The following is an 18,845-nucleotide window of genomic DNA, read 5'->3' as shown; positions in this document are numbered from 1 at the left end:
ACCATTATACCCTTTACAGTAGTATTGTCAGACTGTGATTGTGAATGAGACTGAAAATATGTCTAAGAGAAATATCTAATTAATATATTTAATTATTAAGTATTATATTATTGAATGATTTAACTATGACTACTCAAATTGACATGATCAGCTGCTTGTTTCACTAGAGAAGACCCACTAATCTGTTTGCGTTGTTGGACTGCAATGTCCACTCGTGATCCACTCGACAGAGAGGCTAACTGCTCGCCCAGTCTTTGAGACAAGCTAAGCTAACTGGCTTCTGGCTGTAGTTACCTTACAGATGTAAGAGTGGTATCAAATTTGTCATCTAACTCACCAAGAACGCAAATACCGCTAAGAGTATTTCCCAAAATGTGGAACTATTCCTTTAAAAAGACAGTAGTTTAATTGAACAGGAAGTTGGTGCAGTTTAAATTTCCTGTTCCTGATTGTTTTCAACAAGGCTGTAAATCAAAGCATGTAGCTGCTTCAAGGAGCAATTAAATGAAGCCATGATGAATTTAGGGACACCTCTTATCTTACATATACTATGAGAGAGTATAATGTGGGAGTATAGTTGTATGTTTTATGAGAATGTGTGTAGGAGAGTATGATGCTGTGTATGATTGTGCAAGTCAGAGGATATAGGAGTGTGTGTGTGTGGGAGAGAATAAGAGTGTATGTGACTAAGAAAATTAAGATGAATAACAGAGAAGAAATCAAGCAGGAGTGCTGTGGAAGTAATGATCCATATGGCGTTGCTGGGCTGGAGCGCAGCAGCGGATTGGCTTTTAGTGCCTGTCACATCTAGTTAGACCCTTTCAGGGTGAACGGGTGCCTTGCCTCGTTTGCTCTTAAACAGGATCGATGACGGGAATCAGAGAGTGAGAAGAAAAAGGCATAAACTGTGAGGCTGCTGGTAGCTGAAAGATAGGAAAGTGTAATGTGATGTAAATGTGAGGGGGGATGAGAAGATGACTGTGTGATAATTGTTCTCTGGTTGAGAGTGAGTGAGAGGAAGGCATAATGTAAATGTAAAGGGGCTCAGAGGGGAGGCTTGGTGACAGGAAGCTAAAAGCGTGACAAATACACATGCATCTCTTTCCGTTCAGTCAAGTACCCGTCGTAACACTTTCTCACTGGCACAGTTACTGATCATGGCTGTCAGTGTCATTCGTAAACAAATCCATTAACTGCAATTAGTGTTGGATTCACACAAAGCCGCCAATCTCTGACCCTCGAATCTAAACTTAGGAAATGAGCCATGAACCTGATGACACCGACTTGTTGCGCAACAACAATAAGTCATAAACAACAAGCAAAAGGCTTCTGCTGCCCACACTGCACTCCTCTGCAGAGTGTGTGCCTCTCTGTATCTCGGCTTATGCAGAGTGGAGAAGCTCAGGGTAGCACTGATGCTGGTTTCCATGGCAACCCCCATGAACTGAACTCCCCCATCTGTCATGGCTGCCAGCCAGCCAATGGTACTGTTTGTGTGTGTGTGTGTGTGTGTGTGTGTTTATGTTGTGATATGTCTCCTTCTCTTTCCGTCTCTCATCCCGTTACTTCTCCATCTCACTGAAATGCCAGAGGGGATGCTGCGCTGTGCTCCTCATGAAGGGCAAACAGGGTTAGGCTCACATTCACAGAAATATACCCACACATGTAAACACACACACACACACAAAATATAATACACCCGTACAAAGCTTCCATTAAGTACACCACACAGGTTTACACCTTTCTGATCCATCAGTGCCAACGCTTGCCTCTGAATGAATACTCTGGAATGCCAATAAAAACCGATAGAACACTTCATCTCTGAATAGAGAAACATGATCAGTTGAGTCTTAAGGTCACTGGCTGGCCTTTCCTATCAGGAGCTGGCCTGAGCCAGTCAGAGCCCCGAGGGCAGACTAAGTCCTTCACTGGAAGGCTTCTCCAACTGGAAAATCAATTCTTTCCTTTTCCCTACCCCCCGTTCCCTTTGTGTGTCTTCGTCCTTCATGCCATGTGAGTCCAGGCTCACTTGCTCCCAAAAGTACCTCCTCTTTATTTGGAAGGATGGAGGAGAGGAGGAGAAGGGAAAGAGGGTGAAAAGAAATGGGAGTTTAAGTGAAATAGAAGTGAAAATAAAAGTTGAGGACAAAATTCTAGAGGCTAAAAAAAAAAAAAAAAAAAAAAAGGAGTTTACGGGTGGCAAAAAGGGAAAACAGAGGGTCTGTGGAAAAATATTTATAGGAAAGAATATGCAGAAAGTACAAAGTAAAAAAGTAGAGGTGCTGAAAGGTATCAGAGTGCTGCGAAATGAGAACGGGGAAGAGAAGTGGGAGAGGACGATCCAGGCTATTTTCAGGTCGAGGAGCCAGGATTACCTCCAGTCTGTGAAGCCATCCAGTCCCACTTCTGAGTCATCCCTCTAATAGTGTACCTGGCTCTCCCCCAAGCTCTCTGCTGCTGAAAAATATATGAGCACTGCAGGTGGGGAGGAGGGGAGGGACACTCTGCAAAGCTGACTTGCTATTAAGACTCAGAGGATGTGATCAAAGTCAGATCTTTCCTCACTTCTAACTATGATGACAGAGCCGTTTTAGAATGAAAAAGAAAATCGTAGCACATTACGCCAGCTACTGAAGGAGCTAAAACACTGACAGTGAAGAATCTTGTTTCAAACTAACTCATTCCTGCTCTTACAAAATCAGTAAACTCACTGAGCTGTTACTAAAGCTTGAAGACATCTAAAACAAAATCTGCAGTATAATCTGATGTTGTGGTCAGAGCATAAGGTAACATCATCATGAATGTATCCTATTTTGCACTTAATAAGTATAAAAAGCACTTCAGTGTCCAACTCTGTGTCTTATAATTAGAGATGTAATTTCTATTCTTGGCATAATCCTAAAGGACGATACTTAGTTACTGAGCATGAAAAACGATGGAGACAGACTGTGAAAATATGAGAGCAGTGATTACGAATAGTGCCGATTCTGTGCCAAGATAAGGAAGGAAAACAACAAATTTACCTACCAAACTGAAGGAATGGACTGTGGATACACAAAAGACATCCAAAAACAAAACACCCAAATGCACGTGCACGTGAAAAATATGTTTACACTGACACACCTGTATTCCAGCAGGTTGATACAGGTGGGAGCAGGAGGTGAACCCATACTGTTGATCTGTCAGAGACTCAGTGCTGATTTTCTCCACACATACAGCCCTGACCAAGTGATGGCAAGACAAAAAACAAACTACAGTCTCCTCACATCAATATTTCAGTTTGTGAGACCACACTGAGATCAAAAAAAAGAAAACGCAAGGAGTGAGGTGAAAGCATGCAGACATGTGCTGCATACTGTATGTGTTCTCCTGACTGTGTGTGTGTGTGTGTGTGTGTGTGTGTGTGTGTGAGAAGGTCAGGCACCATGGGGCGGGACGGAGGGAGTGCACACTGCAGACGGAGCCATGCTGCCTTTGTGATTGATGGATTGATGCCAGGCTTTTTCTTCAGACTCCTTGTGCACATTACAGCAACATCTCTACATTTCTTCAGCCACAGCAGGATCAGACACAATCATTTAAAATCAATACATATGAGGATCATTCACAGTATGGAGTTTAGATAAAAGATGAGTGTGCTGCAAACCAGTCAATAAGAGAGTGAGAGCATTATTACATTTAGGCATTCAGGAAACCTCCCAGATTGTTCAATATTGGAATTGCTTTCAATTTGCATTCAGTTTTTGAAGCATCTACTCTGGACGAGATTATACAGCTGCAAATATTACATGGATATTTTATGTTGAGAAAAATATATTTTTGACACATGGTATTTTTTGGTCATTTTGCCTTTATTCTATAGTTGACAGTAGAGACAGACAGGAAACAGGGGAGAGCTAGGGGGGTGACATGCAACAAAGCCGGATTCGAACTGGGGATGCTGCAATTACATGCTGTGCACCTTCGACCACTAGGCCATGGGACATCCCATGTTACATATAGTTACGTTTATATCCTTAACAAGACTCAAGAGTCTACAGCCATGGTTAAGTAGCAGCTCTGTGAAGTTGTACTGAGCTAAATGCTAACATCAGCATGTTAACATGCTCACAATGACAATGCTAACATGCTGATGTTAGCAGGTTTACCATGTTTGCCATCTTAGTTTAGTGTGTCAGCATTCTAACATTTGCTAATTAGCACTAAACACAAAGTGCAACGGAGGCTGGTGGGAATGTCATAAATGACAAATAAAAACTTTGATGTGATGGTGGTGCTAGATGAAAAGTTTGAGCATCACCAAAGTAATTACAGTTCAACCTGAGGTTTACATGAATTTGTGTACCAAATTTCATGGCGAATTGTCTAACAGTCACAGAAACATTTCAATCTTAACCACAAATGTCAACCTCATGATGGCACTAAAGGAAAAGTCAGGGGATCACCAAAGTCAGTAAGATTCATCGTCTGGGAACTATGAATGTCTGTACAAACTGCTAGCATAAAAAAAGACTAAGGTATGTTTAGATATTTGGGTATCTAGGTATAATTTAGGTATAAGGTTATGAATCGTTTTGTCTGTCTGGCTTTGGTGTGGTTCAGGTCCGAGGAGGACAAAACTGAGGTTTTGGCTTCCTTTGTTCATCATGTGACTTTCATCATATTTGTCCAAATGAAATTGTAATCTGTATCAGTGCTTTACTTTTCTGTATCCACTTGTTCTTTTTCTACATTTCTCTCTTTCTTCATAGCCACCCACTCAACTACATTTATTTGCATTTAACACCAGACCTGACACAGCATCTCTCCTCCTCTCATTGTCACACTCTTTCTCTGTCTCACATGGCTGTATCACACATCTCACGTGCTCCTGTGTCCTACATTCACACTGGAGAGGAAACGGAAAGATGCACACAGAGCATGAAGCAACACAAACACCCAAGACACACATCTGTATCAGACTGAAACTGAACCTGAAGGCTTTTAATGGGAGGAACAGTTATTGTCCTGGATGATCATCACAAAGAGAGAATTTGATATGAGGCAGCTTCACCAGTCTGGATGGATGAAACTGTAATGGCCTTATCTGCCCCAGTTTAAAGTGGCTGGGGCTTGGACTGGTTCAAAGTGCGAAAACTGCCTAAGAGGCTTTGTGAGTGCAGTTCTGTAATTGGCATCACTCTGCTCAAGTTATATAGTTTTGCTAGTACTGTAACTGCAGATGTGGCGTATAAATAAAAGAGAAAACGCAGAGGAAGAGGCAGAACTCAAGCAGTTTTGATGGCATGGTGGGTCTCTTTTTGTAATAACTGCAGTATGATACAGATGCTTTAGCTCAGTAATAAAAGAAGGCTGGCAGGATATCTCAAGAGTGCAGACATTATATCAGTAAAAGACAGAGTTAACAAGTCACAACCAATTTGACCAGTAGATAATTTCTGCATTAGGTGTTCTTCAAACTTTTCACTCTCCCTTTTACCTTTCTTATAAATAATTTACTAATAATTTACTATCGTCATATTTCCAATTTCACTTCTAGGTTGGCGAAAGGCATCTTATTCAGTGTTGTAGAGCTTGACAAGACAGCTGCAAACTACAGAGAATAAAATGAGGCAAGGAAAAACCCCAAAGACCAGATCAAATACAGCGCTGAAAATCTTCTGCAACAACCGTCCTGGGTTATTGCAGCAGGTTCAGTGCATCAAATTATACCATACGACAGCATTTGTTTGCAGTATTTACTAAGCTGTGAAAGTACAGCAAATATGGGTATGGATATCTCCTTTTACGTAATTTTTTTTGCATCCGTCTAATTGTGAGTTCCCTTTCTCAGCTGTACTCACAACGGGAAAAATTACTAACTAGGTCATTTAAAAAACGGGGTGAAAATGCACTGACAGCAAAAATGGTATTGATTCAAATGTGTATAGAAGGGAAAAGAAAGAAAGAAAGAAAGAAAGGAAGGATGAAAAAAACAAGTCAATCTTTAGTGTACATGGAGAAGTGGAGTTCAGAGGTGGAGCTGCCAAAACAGGCTTACATCAAAGACAGCTATACAGCATCAGTGCTGCTGCAGGACTCTGCACGAGACAGACAAAGAAGAGAAAGATCAGGAGCCATGGAAAAGTGGGCACTGGACGACACTGCAAACCTACATGTTCATCACACTCTCAAACATGTGAGATGCTGTCCCATAAGACACATTCGACTTTACAATATTATGAGAACTAATCTCCAAAACTCCCATGAGGCTCCCTTTAAAGCTAGATCATACATGAACAGTAGACACAAGCTAAAAAGACCTCTTCTTGTTAATATGTCAAGCTAGTAACTCTGCTTCTTTATGCACAGTAAGCAAGATCTGGGGAGCTGCAGTGGGGGAATAGAGGCGCTGACTATCAAGGGCCCCCGAGGGCCCCTGAAGTGTCTTGAATAAAATGCCTTTTGTGATCTCAAGTCTGAAATTATAAATATTTCATACATCCCCCCCAGTTCTCTGGTTTTGGATGAAATATCTCAAACTGAAAACAAATATTCTGTAGCTTAAAAAAAAAAAAAAAGTGATTTAGCAGCTGCTGTGTTATCTGATGAAAACTGTAACAAGCGGCAGCTCAGTTTGTCTCAGTTTTTTTTATCTGCTCTCCACCCAACATACAAAGATATAACATAGATTCTGAACTACTGATGTGAAAAATTGGCCATAGCAGCTAAACAGTTATATCAGGCAAATGCCCCAAACCTCTGATTTTAATCAGGAGTTATTATCCTATAAATAAATGTGATTATTATTTTGCTAATATTTGTCAAACACTGAAGATGACTCTCCGCTCTCTACTCGGCAGGACACAGCTGAGCGTGCGCGCACACACATTCATATAGAGCATGTGTGGGCGGGACTGATACTGACAGACAGGCACGTTTCTCTATCATCATGCTCACATTGTTTTGAAGCGGAAGCTAGTGGTCGTAAAATGTGTACGCATAGCGAATCGCAACGTGTTAATCAAAACAATTTTATTAGAATCAAAAATGAATATAACAAAGTAGCCGGCTGGACTTAAATGAGTAGTCAGGTGTTTGGCCGGCAGCAGGCGCTTATGAAAAGCTCTGTAACATATCAATATATAAAGATGCTCACTTAGGCTTCCAGCTGAGAGCATGCATGTTAGGTACTTCCTCTAGCTGAGCCTGACATGAATGAGATGAAATAATTTACTGCTATGGTTCTTTGAAACTTTTTAAATTTTATTGGACCTCATGGATCAAATTCAGTGTGGCCACTACGCCAAAATCGCCTCACAGCCCAGGTCTGTTCCTGGGGGCTTGACCAAGACTAACCTCTAGCGCCCTGAGCATAATTCCTTGCAATAGAAGATGGAGTGGATGGCAACATGTGGGCTGACCACTGGCAGGTTGTCCACAGGGCATCTGGAGATGCACTCTCTCTATTCCCACAGGGCAGCGAGCCAATGATTGCTGTCAATAACAGCTACTCATGCAAGCTGTTCTAGGGAGTCCAGTATTCACAGATGCCCTGGTTAAACAAAAGGACACACTTCTCACCTCTACATCTCTTTGTTTATGAGATCAGTGGAAGATGAAACAGAACCGGAAATGTACAAAGCAAAGGCTCCCCCTGTCTCTGGGGGATGCTGTAGTTGCTATCTCACACTGGAGAGCCATAATAGCCACACAGCAGGAGAGCTAAACAAGCGGGTGTTTATGTGTAGGAGGTCACCTCTGTGCTGGGCTCTGTCTTTCTCATTGTTCTTCTCTCTATACCGTAAACCCAGTGAGCTAAATCTTACTCACTGATCAGCTGCGACTTTGGCCTTTCAGAAGGACTCTCCACCATCTCAAGGCTGAATGGACAGACAGGCAATTAGCTGCTCATTACTGAAGGGAGACCGCTCACTTCTCAAGTGGCTACGCCTCCAATTCTGTTTATTATAATCAACACATCAATCAAAAGAACGTCCATTTTAATCTACTGACTATTCAGTGGCAGGAAGGTTTGAATGTCCCGAATGAATCACCATCAGGAATGTGCATCTTCAGGGTGATGCCAGTCTCAGTTTTGTTTCTTGACTAGTTTAAAGTGAGTTTTAACCACCTTTTAAATTAAACCTTAAAAATATCATTCTCCAGGGGTGGCATCCTCAAACTATCTCAGAACTAATAACAAATAAATAAAATAAAAATATAATTTGACAACACTGTTGTTGAGCAGCCAAGCAGAAGAGTTTTTAAGACCCAATCTAACCTCTTGTAAATCTTTTTTTCAGTTTCTATTTATTTCTATTTCTAAATATACACTCATCACTGAATTTGCGAGGTAAAATGTCCTTGTGAATGTTACAGTATCATGGCAGCGTGTTCAACTGGAGAAAACAGTGCTTTGTACCTTAGCTCTTGTAGCTCTTTTGGCCATGTTTTGTAGTTTGAAACCAGTATTATTTTACCCAGAGTGCATAGTGAATTTGTTCTACTTTATTCTGGAATTAGACAGCTTTGTGCTACTAATAAACCTAGACATTTATCTTTTTTTGTTACATATATCATATTTTACTATTTTCCTAAAGACAAATATACAGCATTTAAAGAGTTCTTAAAGTCCTTTAGGCTTTTGAAGTCAAAACTGTCCCTTTAAAAGTCAATCTGTAAAGGTTTCTTAACTCCTTTGTGTTTAATCTGACGTACTATTTGTTAAATCAAAGTCATGGTCAAAGTATCTCTTTGTGCAAGCAGCCCCAGGTCAGTAGAGTTGATTTGCTCGGGGCTGGACATTACATAAGGTAGGATAAAAAGCAGAAATGAATGGATGAAATGGAAGGATATAGGGAGACAGTAGTGCAAGGTGGAACAAAGGAGGGATGGAGGTGTTATGAATGAGTGATGTGAAGGAAATTAAAGTATGGGAATAAAGGGAGGTGAAGGCATGTGGCGAGCAAAGATGGAAGGGTGGGGAAGCAGAAAAAAGAAGCATGATGAAAAGACGTTAGGTGGGGAGATTAATGGCAGGTGGGAAATGAAGAAAGGAGGTAGGGACAGAAGCATGACTGTGAGATGGAAGGAGGGATCGAAGACCAGATCAAGGGAGGGAGAAAAGGAAAGGAGGAGGTGAGGGAGGCCGAGGAGGGAGGAGAGGGTGTGCTGAGGCTAATCATAATTGGCCTGACAGTGGGAGATGGTATGGTGCTGTTGCTGGGTGGAACATGTGTGTTTGTGGGGTGGGGGGAGGATTATGGGGTAAATGTAGAGGTCACTGAAGAGATGGAGTGTATAAAATACCAACCTACTGCTCCTACTGCTGCATGCGCACTAGCATCATGACAATTATTTATCTGAGGGTATGAAATAATTTAATATGATAGTAGTAATTCATGTTGACAAATGATTAAAAAATGACCCCCCCCCAGATGCCTGCTGGGCTCTGTACAGACCATTTATAGACAGAGGAGTTTTCATGCAGCAACGTTCTGACAAAAATAGACCACTTATTGTACCTCACAAATCATTTATGTACCTACTATTTTTTAACTATTTGCGCAAGATAAAGTTGAAATTAAATGAAAACCTACGAAAACAAAACAAAAGAAACTGTTACAAAAACGATGAGGGCCTAATCTATGACATTAAAGCACGAAGCAAATTTGCGCTGAGCCTTTCATTCAATTTGCACTCGCAATCTGTTTGTAATTAGTGTCTGATTTACTAAGACAGAAACTAATTATGCCATCAGCGACTGGGACTGTGTTTCAATGCATTTTGCATTTGAGGGGGAGCCTAAAAGGCAAAGTTCAGAGTTGGGATTTGTCTGAGATCAACAAGCTCAGAAAAGAAATAAAATCCTTATGATCCTGAAATAGATATGTTCATTAATGAAGTAACAGAATTACAAATAATAATAATGATAGCTGAAATTAAACTTCAGAGGAAGAGAACTTTCCATGCAAAACTGATCCTCGCAAAGAGTGTGAACTTTAGTAAATCCAGCGACCCTTTTATCTATGCATCTGAAATGAGGCTTAAGAAATCTGTCCGAGTGCTGAATCTGTCAAAGGGCCACAGCTAATTACAAATGTGCACATGTATCATGAGGTTTCATGCACTACTCAATTATCTAAACAGCTGATTTATTTTGTGTAAATCAACAAATCTAATCTAATCTGAAACTAATTAAGTAATTGTTTCAGCATTAGGTCACTATGAAGCTTTATATTTGACCCATTCATCTGTTACTTAAGCTTGTGCCAGTGTCTGTGCTTATGCTACACAATAAAAACACAACGTGGTGCTATTAGTAGTGTTAAGACCTCTGTAACACACTCTACTAAGTGTGTTTGTCCTTGTGTGTGAGAGAAAGAAACGGAGAGAGAAAGGTTGATTGGCTGGCTGCAGTGGAAAAGTAGGTCAGACCAAGTCGCACATTCACACACATTTCTCTCATTCATACACAACCTCTGACACATACTGTGTATTTTTACACCTTTAAATATTAACTCAAATGTGTACTTACACAGTCAGCACGCATAAACACATCTTCACAGTCACAAACACACACACACACTCTCTGGCCTGGCCACTCGCCATCCATCACTCCACTCAGCGAGCCTCCTCCCCCAGGCTGCAGCACAGTGCCAATGAGACAAGCAGGACTCCCCACTGGCCCATAAAACAATGACTCTGTGTGTGTGTGTGTGAACGAGTCTCTTTTATGTGTGTGAGAGAATTTGTGAACTCGCCTGCAATTTGACTTTGCAAATTGGAAGTTATATAACGACTGCGGATAGATTATCCTTGAAGACCCTTTGGTGACTAAACAGAAGGCTGTACAAGTTTTTGCACGAAGAAAATGACTACCGTCTATTCTAGTGCCAATACAATACCTGCTTTTTGATACCAAACAATACATAATAAGTATATTGAGTTAATAACTTAAAAAGTAATACCTTACTTTGAGAAATATATTTATATTCTACAAAGTCCTAAAGTTCTAAAATGTGAAAAACTGTACAAGAAGTTTGTCTGAATAAAATAGTCTAAAATTGGCACAAAAAAAGTATTTAAATCGGGAACAATAATGGAGTAATAAGTAAGAAGAAGTAGTAAAGAAGGTTACAGACATTTTGGTTCTTTACAGTTTGATATTTCAATGCCACGGACACATTAGGCTGGATGTCCTGACCTAATTGTCTGTAGCATAAAGAAAAAGCTTGCGCTGATTTTCTCTGATACACATTTCTTCTCTCCATCCTCATCCAGCATCTTTCTTTCTCTCTAATCTTTATATTCCTCTCACATTTTTCCTGTTCTATACTATTTGGTATATTCCTCTGTCTGTGGTCTGGGACGAGATGTGGCGTTATTATCTCCAGCCAGCAGAGTTATTAATGGATTGCATACGTATCAGACAAACATGGATCCAATGGTTGCCATGGGAACTGCATCCGCAGCGCCCCAGAAAGGAGGGAGAGTGAGAGAGGGAAGAGGAGGAGGAGAAGTGGAATGTGAAGTGAAAAACAAGAGGGGGGGGGGAGGAGCAGCAGTGGGGCGGGTGATTAATGGAGAAAGAGGAAATAGAGAAGGAGGGATGGAGGGAAAGAGGAGAAGACAGAAGCCCACTTCTATCAGTCTGAAATGTTTGATTCAGCAGAAAGGGTGACCTTGGTGAGGAAGACAAAGGCAGCATGGCTTTCTCTCTCTCTCTGTTTTTCTTATCACTTCTCTCTGCCACCCTCTCTCTCATCTTCCTTTTATCTTACTATTCTAAATGATGTTAGTGCCACCTCCAGATATAACAGAAAATGCACTTTGACACATTTATTTGACACTTTGGTTCTTAAATATTCATTACTCTCTGCGGCTAAAATGCTCATCAACAGATATAATTCTTCCATAAATAAAAATAAAATGAATGAATGGCCTTCTTTTCATTAAAGGACAATATCAGTGATTTTGCTCGTTTTATCCCATGTACTTTACATCACAGCTAACCATCTGGCAACGCATGCCACTGAGTTTTAGAAATATAGATGTATTTTTACCACAATTCCAGGCAGGGATGTGCCGATCCGATACACTGGATCTGTGCTGATACTCAGAGGATCGGGTATCGTGACCGATCCACATTAAATACATTTTCTTCGACAGTGTCATTATATAATGTTTCCTCTATCAGTTACAATCATTCAGTCACAGTGGGTTGCATACTCAGTTTTTTGTGTCACAGCAATCCCTGGCCTCATGTCACCTTATATATAAATGATTCCAATTAATTCCCTGCAGTGGGTTAAAGAGATTTTAAATTTGGGAAAAAGAGAGCACTGGTGTATGATCAGTACTCGGTTTCGACAGACACCCTGAGTTGAGGTATCTTAATTTGTATCAGAAGAGAAAATGTTAGATTGGTGCATTCCTCAATCCAGGCAGCCATTGGTTTCCATTTAATGTCTGTACAATATGGAAATAAATTACATTATCATTGTGTGGTAATGCAGCTTTAAGAGCAACTCAACATTTTGACTTCAACATGCTTCAACTCTTCTTTTATCATTTTTAGGAAACACATTCAAACCCAACCCTTGGCACTTCAGTTCAACACTGTAAACTACTAATGTTACTACTTGCATGCTCTCGATCTCGCGATCTCTTTTCAAATTACAATTCCCAAGTGAGAGTTACATATATGACTACAGTTCTATGAATTCTGGATGTCAGCCAGACATGGTATAATACTAATAATAATACCTGGATTTCCATCGACCTCGGGCAGTCAAAGCGATAATTTACTAACTCAAACAGTGTCAAATTACTCTTTCAGTGCAGATATTTACCTGACTGTGTTTCAAGACTGTGTACTGAAACAGAATAATTAAACAATACCATAAGTTTATTCCAAGTACTGTTACATTTGAAAAATTATTCATTACTAAATATTAGAGATATGCTTATCAAGTTTTTCTGGCCCCCAATCCAAGCCCTTTTACATTGGGTATCTGCCGATTGAGTCCGATCCAATGCTTTTACTTAAATGTTGATTAAATATGTATCAGACACACTGAAATAACAGCTGTAGACTTAATCTGACACACCTTAGTTTTCATGAGCTACTTAATCCAAATACTGGTTCAAAAAAACTAGAGTTTATAAGCTTAATTTATTAATATATAAATGAAAATTTATTTGGGAGTTCCAACTCCTGAAATTGATGTGATCAGCTAGAGAGAAGACCTATGACCTATGAGTTGGTTTTGTTAGAACTACAGAAACACTTGCGGTTGTAAAACGGTGTTACAGAGTGGAGCTTCTTCCCTCACAAACAAATCAGCTACAGACAGCTTGCAGTAGCACTTTAACCAGAAAACAAACAGTTTATTTTGGCCTGTTACCAAGTAAGTCACGGAATTAACGTTATTTAGCGACAGCTGATATGACCTGCCACTGGCGACGTTTGTCATTTTAACTGGCGACCTGACTGCTAAAAATGAGAAGCTGCTAGCTGCTATGTTTTGTGCACTGCATTAGCAAAGAGCTTTGGTGCGCCCAAATAATTTTACACATTCCCACACTCTAATTTTCACTTGCATCTGTCTAAACAGACCACACAAGAAGAATGTAACACTGACAATGAAATTAATGGAAACCAACTGGGCCATGGAACTGCCATGGTAGGAAAAATACATCAAACAATCAATCAGTTGATAACTATACTGCACACATTTGAAAATGGCCATCAGAAAATTTGCAGTTAAGGAGCTAAAATGTGCAAAAACACTGGTACGGTCCTTTATAAAGGAGGGAGATGATAAAGCCTTACGCAGACAGTGTGACTAAAATATCCATCTTATACAAACTGAAAGGAAAATAATGAACCAAGCACACTGACGCCAACATGTCTGCAGTCTGATGACAATGCGTCCTGATAAGTTATCTGAACAACAAGTAAATCATTTACTTCAGCAGATCAATACAAGTGTGCTTCTTTTTCATCCTCAACATCTTCTACATCTCTTTTTTCTTCTCCACCCCTTATTTTTCACTCGATTCATTTTGCATTGTTCGCAGTTTCTTCCTTCCACCTCGATTTCACCTCCATCCCTCTTAGCTCACTATTCCTAACACACTCTCACTAACTTTCTGTGTTTCCTCCTCTGTTCTAAATCCACTTTTTGTCCCGACCCTCCAAGCAGTCCAGCTTAGCCCCCCCAAATCCCTTCTGCAATGTCAGAAGCAGACAGGGGGAGGCTAAACGTTCAGGTCTTCGGGGAAGGGGGCAGGAGCAAGGGCAGAAACAGAATATGACCACATCACTCTGACAGATCAATGACGGGCTGTGTACTGTATGATACTGCTGACTCATACTGTACTATAAGGTGGTGAGAGCAAGAATGAGAGCAAGTGGGAGAGAGACAGAGAAGGACAAAGGCTGGTGGTGGAGGTTAGAGGACAGTAAGACAGAAAAAGTATGAATGGATGGTGCTTGAAGACAGATATGAGGGAGGTAAATCTACAAACATCTGTCACAGAGACAGATCAGGAGAGTTTACAGTGGGGGAGGGAGGGAGGAAGCCTGAGAAGGATGCCCTCATGCTCACAGTAGGCCTTAAACACCAGAATAAATCATCAAGGGCTGCAACAAATGATTAAATATCGCTTAATTTAATTAGAGCTTAATCCAGTGGTTCCCAACCTGGGTGTTGGGACCATCCAAAGGGTCACGAGATGAATGTAAAGGGTCACAATGTTTTTTAAATTATATTATAACACAAATAAAAAAAATTCTGCTACACAAAATGATGTTGTTTATTTTTCATATCTTTAGAGATGGAAGGGTCTTTCTGTCTGACTGTCAGTCCACCACTTTGGTTCAAACGGAAATAGCGCAACAACTATTAGATTGATTTCCATTAGATTTTGCACAGACAGACATTCATGTCCCCCTCCGGATGCATTGTATTCATTTTGGTGATGCCCTGACTTTTTTTTATCCAGGGCCATTTTCAGGTCAAAATTGTTATGTGTCCAGTACTTTAGTTTATGACCAAATACCTGCAAAGCTAATGACAGTCCCATCAGCCTCAGCTGTTGTTTAGTGCCACTTAGCAAATGTTAGCATGCTACTATGCAAAACTAAGATGGTGAACAGATTGTTCAGAACAGAAGATTTTTCATGTTGTTTACTTATTCTTTGATAAGATTTCCTGATTTAAATCAAATCAAAATTGTGGCAGTGTACACAGTTTGTGTACAGCTGCTTGTGACTGGACAACATTCAACTTTTTTTTGTTAAATGAAAAAAAAAAGTAATTGCCACTAATAATTAAAATTTTTTAATTATATCCAACCAATCAAAACTGTTGTTGATACATTTTCATGTCCATCGACTAATCAGTTCATCATTTCAGCACTGAAACCGTCAATCTGTTTGACGCACCAAAACGCACACAGAGGACAGCAGGCGCTCGCGCACACACACACACACACACACACACACACTCAATCTACTGCACAGGGATTTTCATTAGTGACTGTGGACACTGACAGCGGTGGTAGCAGTCGGTGGAGCAAAAACCAAGCTGTTGCTACAGAAACAATCCACAGTACTTTTCCACGAAACCAATTCCAGCTGCTTGCACAACACAGAAACTACTATGACAGGAAGAGATTATGTGAACCAGGGATTTACGTGTTGGTCATGGGGCAACTGTCATTAGGTCGTGCCTGACACATAGAGAGAGAGTACGAGAGAGAGACTGTGTCGAATAACTATAAACGGCACATTTAGCACATCGTTAACATGATCCAAACACATCTAACGTCTCTTTTACCTGTCAAAACATCCCACTTTTCTTGCTTATAAGCAACAAGAATAATTCTGCATAAATGCGATGTTGTTTTGTATTTGATGGAGCGAAATCTTTAAACTGCAGTTTACCACCTGTGAGAATTGAGGATGTGGATTAATAATTCAACACTAAGCTATTTTTACATTCAGGGAGGAAAAGTGTGAAGCAGAGTGGAAGAGTGTGACACAGCACTGACTGAAAAATAAACCGGTAGAAATGTTGGGAAACTGAATAAGAGGAAATAAAAATGATAAACAAAGAAAATGCATTCGTAGATTCAACGCAAAGTCACAAGACATTTCACCAAAGTCACAAAATATTGTGTATTACAGCTCAGTATAACACCTTTCAACTTTGGTTGTCTTCTGAGGGTCACTACGCAAGTCCACTACAGGAGTATGGAGTTAAACTTCTTGCTCAAGGGCACATTCATTTTCCCTGACCAGATTTTCCCTGTATGTCCTCAGAGTTGAACTGGCAACTGTTTCTTCTGTCACAGTATTGTTCATCTGTATTACGATAGATGTTGTTCCTTGACTTGGCCTAAAAATGTTTGAGGGGTCGACCCCAGGTCTACCTGCTTCAACAGCTATTCCTTATGGTGTTTATTATTTAACACATACCATATCTTATAGATGATAAGATTGGGTGAAGAGCCAGTGGAAGACAGCATACTTTCTCCTTGTACCTTTATTGTGAAGCACTTTGTAACTTTCGTTTTTATTGGTGATATATAAATAAATCTTTACTTGCTGTAGCTCAGGGCTTAATTTTAATAAGCCAGTGTGTATAAACACTGCATTCTTTAAAACTGGAATGGAGATGACAGTATCTCTTAAAATACGCACACTGCTTCCCTACAGTTTGACTTAAGGAACCAGTTCTAATAATTTACACAAAAGTGATGAAGTAGAAACGAGGGAGATGGCCAAGCAATATCACGATGAGAGAAATCTTACAAGACATTTTGAGAAAATTGGTACACTACTTCTAAAATCTGGGCAAATTGGGAATAAAGGTTTGTCTCTAATATAAGCCTATTTCAAATAGGCTCAAATTCTCTCACTAGAGAATTTTACGGTAATCAATAGGAGAGGGTGGAACATATAGTAAGGTCTTTTGGATCGCCTCAATGTCTCGTTGATTTTAGAGTTTGTGTGACAGATGTAGTGTCTGCTCTGCTATCCTGGCAGCGGATGGTGGGAGTGCTGCAGTCACTGCAGCGTGGGGTGCATGTCAACACACACACACACACACACACACACACACACACACACACACACATACACAAGAGAGAGAGACAGAGAGAAAGGGGGTGGCGCTGTCTCATCTAAATATAGGCCTCAACAGCAGCACAGTCTTAAATATTTCATTGCCTCCTCTCCAGAAATGAAGAAGGGGGGAGCCAGGGGAGAGAAAGAGAAAGATTTGGAGAGAGGCAGAGAGAGATGAGGAAGTGGAGGGGGCCGCAAGGGGTTCATGAGACACTGAGATCAGTACAAAGGGGATATAGTCAAAAATAGGAAGCAGAAAAAAGGCATGAAAGAGGGAGAGGGAAAAAGGAAGGATGGATGGAGAAAGGGAGGAGGGAGGTTGAAGGCAAGGGAATCTAAATCCCCCCCCCTCCCTTTTTATGCTAAATAAGAATGAAGTATTTCTGAATTTCTCTAGACAACTGGTGCGTCATGGCCAATAAGAGGGTTATCTTCTTATGTATGCGTTGCTGAAATCTCTGAATCACTTGAGTTTGAGGCAACTTGGTGTGGTATTGATAAGTTTCTGCTTTGAAAAAAAATCTGAAATATGCCAGCCGTGACACTATCTCAAAATGAAAACCACTCCAGTTCTCAGCAAAATCACAATTCATGAACCCCCCCCCCAAAAAAAACAGATTAATGCCAAGTAGATTTGGAAACTGTCAAAAACAAATTGTGCTTCACAGAAACTCAAGTATCCAGACACAGCTATGACAAGAAGAGGGTTCATCCCCAGCGGCGGTGTCATTCTGCTTTGGCCTTGCTGTCACTTTGAGGAGGATAAAGTGTTGCTTTGTTGCTGTTGTAAGCTGCCCTTTTCCCTGCTCGCTATTGTGCATATTGTGCACTGTGCAGTATGTTGAAGGAGAGATAAAGGTTAAAGCCACATCTACAGGGAGCTGCAGTGGTGGGACACTGCATGCAAAAAAATCATACAGTATGGATACACAAACACAAGCATGGTCACATGCAGACTGCCTCTCAGGAATTCCTCCTCATGCAGACACACACAAGCACGTTAATGCAGTCAGGAAACACACACACACACACACACACACACACACCCCGGTGTGCCCTTTGTTCTGTTTTACAGTGATGGATGAATCGGCATGCGAAGCACATGGAGGGTCATTACATGAGGCCCAGTGGAGGCCTTTCTCAGCCCGACACCTACAGAGAAATGGGCTCCACAAAGGAACAAGATACCATCACAGAATGGCAATGATCGAGCAATTGCACACCTCCCCTACATGCAGACAAAGCTGCACACACATACACACCAAGATAAGCAGATGCAGGCACATCTGTCTGCATGCACAAATTTCTCTCTCTCTCTCTCTCTCACACACACACACACACAAATAGAGACAAACATGAACACACACAGACAGATGCCAGACTAATGTGGAGGAGAGTCGATTCAATAATCGGTGAAGTGAGCGATGTCAGCGATCTAAAAACATCAAAACAGCCTGATGGTTGAATGAAATGTCTGAACTGTTTGTGGATTGCCACAAAATTTGGTACAGGCATTCATGATCTCCTCAGGATGAATTGTAAAAAATGTGATTCTCTGTGAAGTGTGATTCCCTGACTTTTCATCTAGTAATGACCTTTTTATGACCAAATACCGGCAAAGATAATTACATTCTCATCAGCTTCATCTGTACTTTGTAACTAGTGTTATTTAGCTAATTTTAGCATGTTAACACGCTAAACTCAGATGGTGAGCAGGGTAAAA

General features: G+C 40.6%; 1 protein-coding gene across 1 annotated transcript in view; it reads right to left on the bottom strand.

Annotated features, from left to right (window-relative positions):
• myo1d (myosin 1D) overlaps nucleotides 1-18,845 on the bottom strand; it is a 98,010-nt gene that overhangs the window by 5,834 nt on the left and 73,331 nt on the right. The gene's annotated exons all lie outside the window — the stretch shown is intronic.

Source organism: Siniperca chuatsi, linkage group LG20, assembly GCF_020085105.1.
Source record: "Siniperca chuatsi isolate FFG_IHB_CAS linkage group LG20, ASM2008510v1, whole genome shotgun sequence".
In the NCBI taxonomy this organism is placed as follows: Eukaryota; Metazoa; Chordata; class Actinopteri; order Centrarchiformes; family Sinipercidae; genus Siniperca; species Siniperca chuatsi.
Note: the sequence above shows the minus strand (reverse complement) of the source record. Positions and strands in the feature narration are given on the sequence as shown.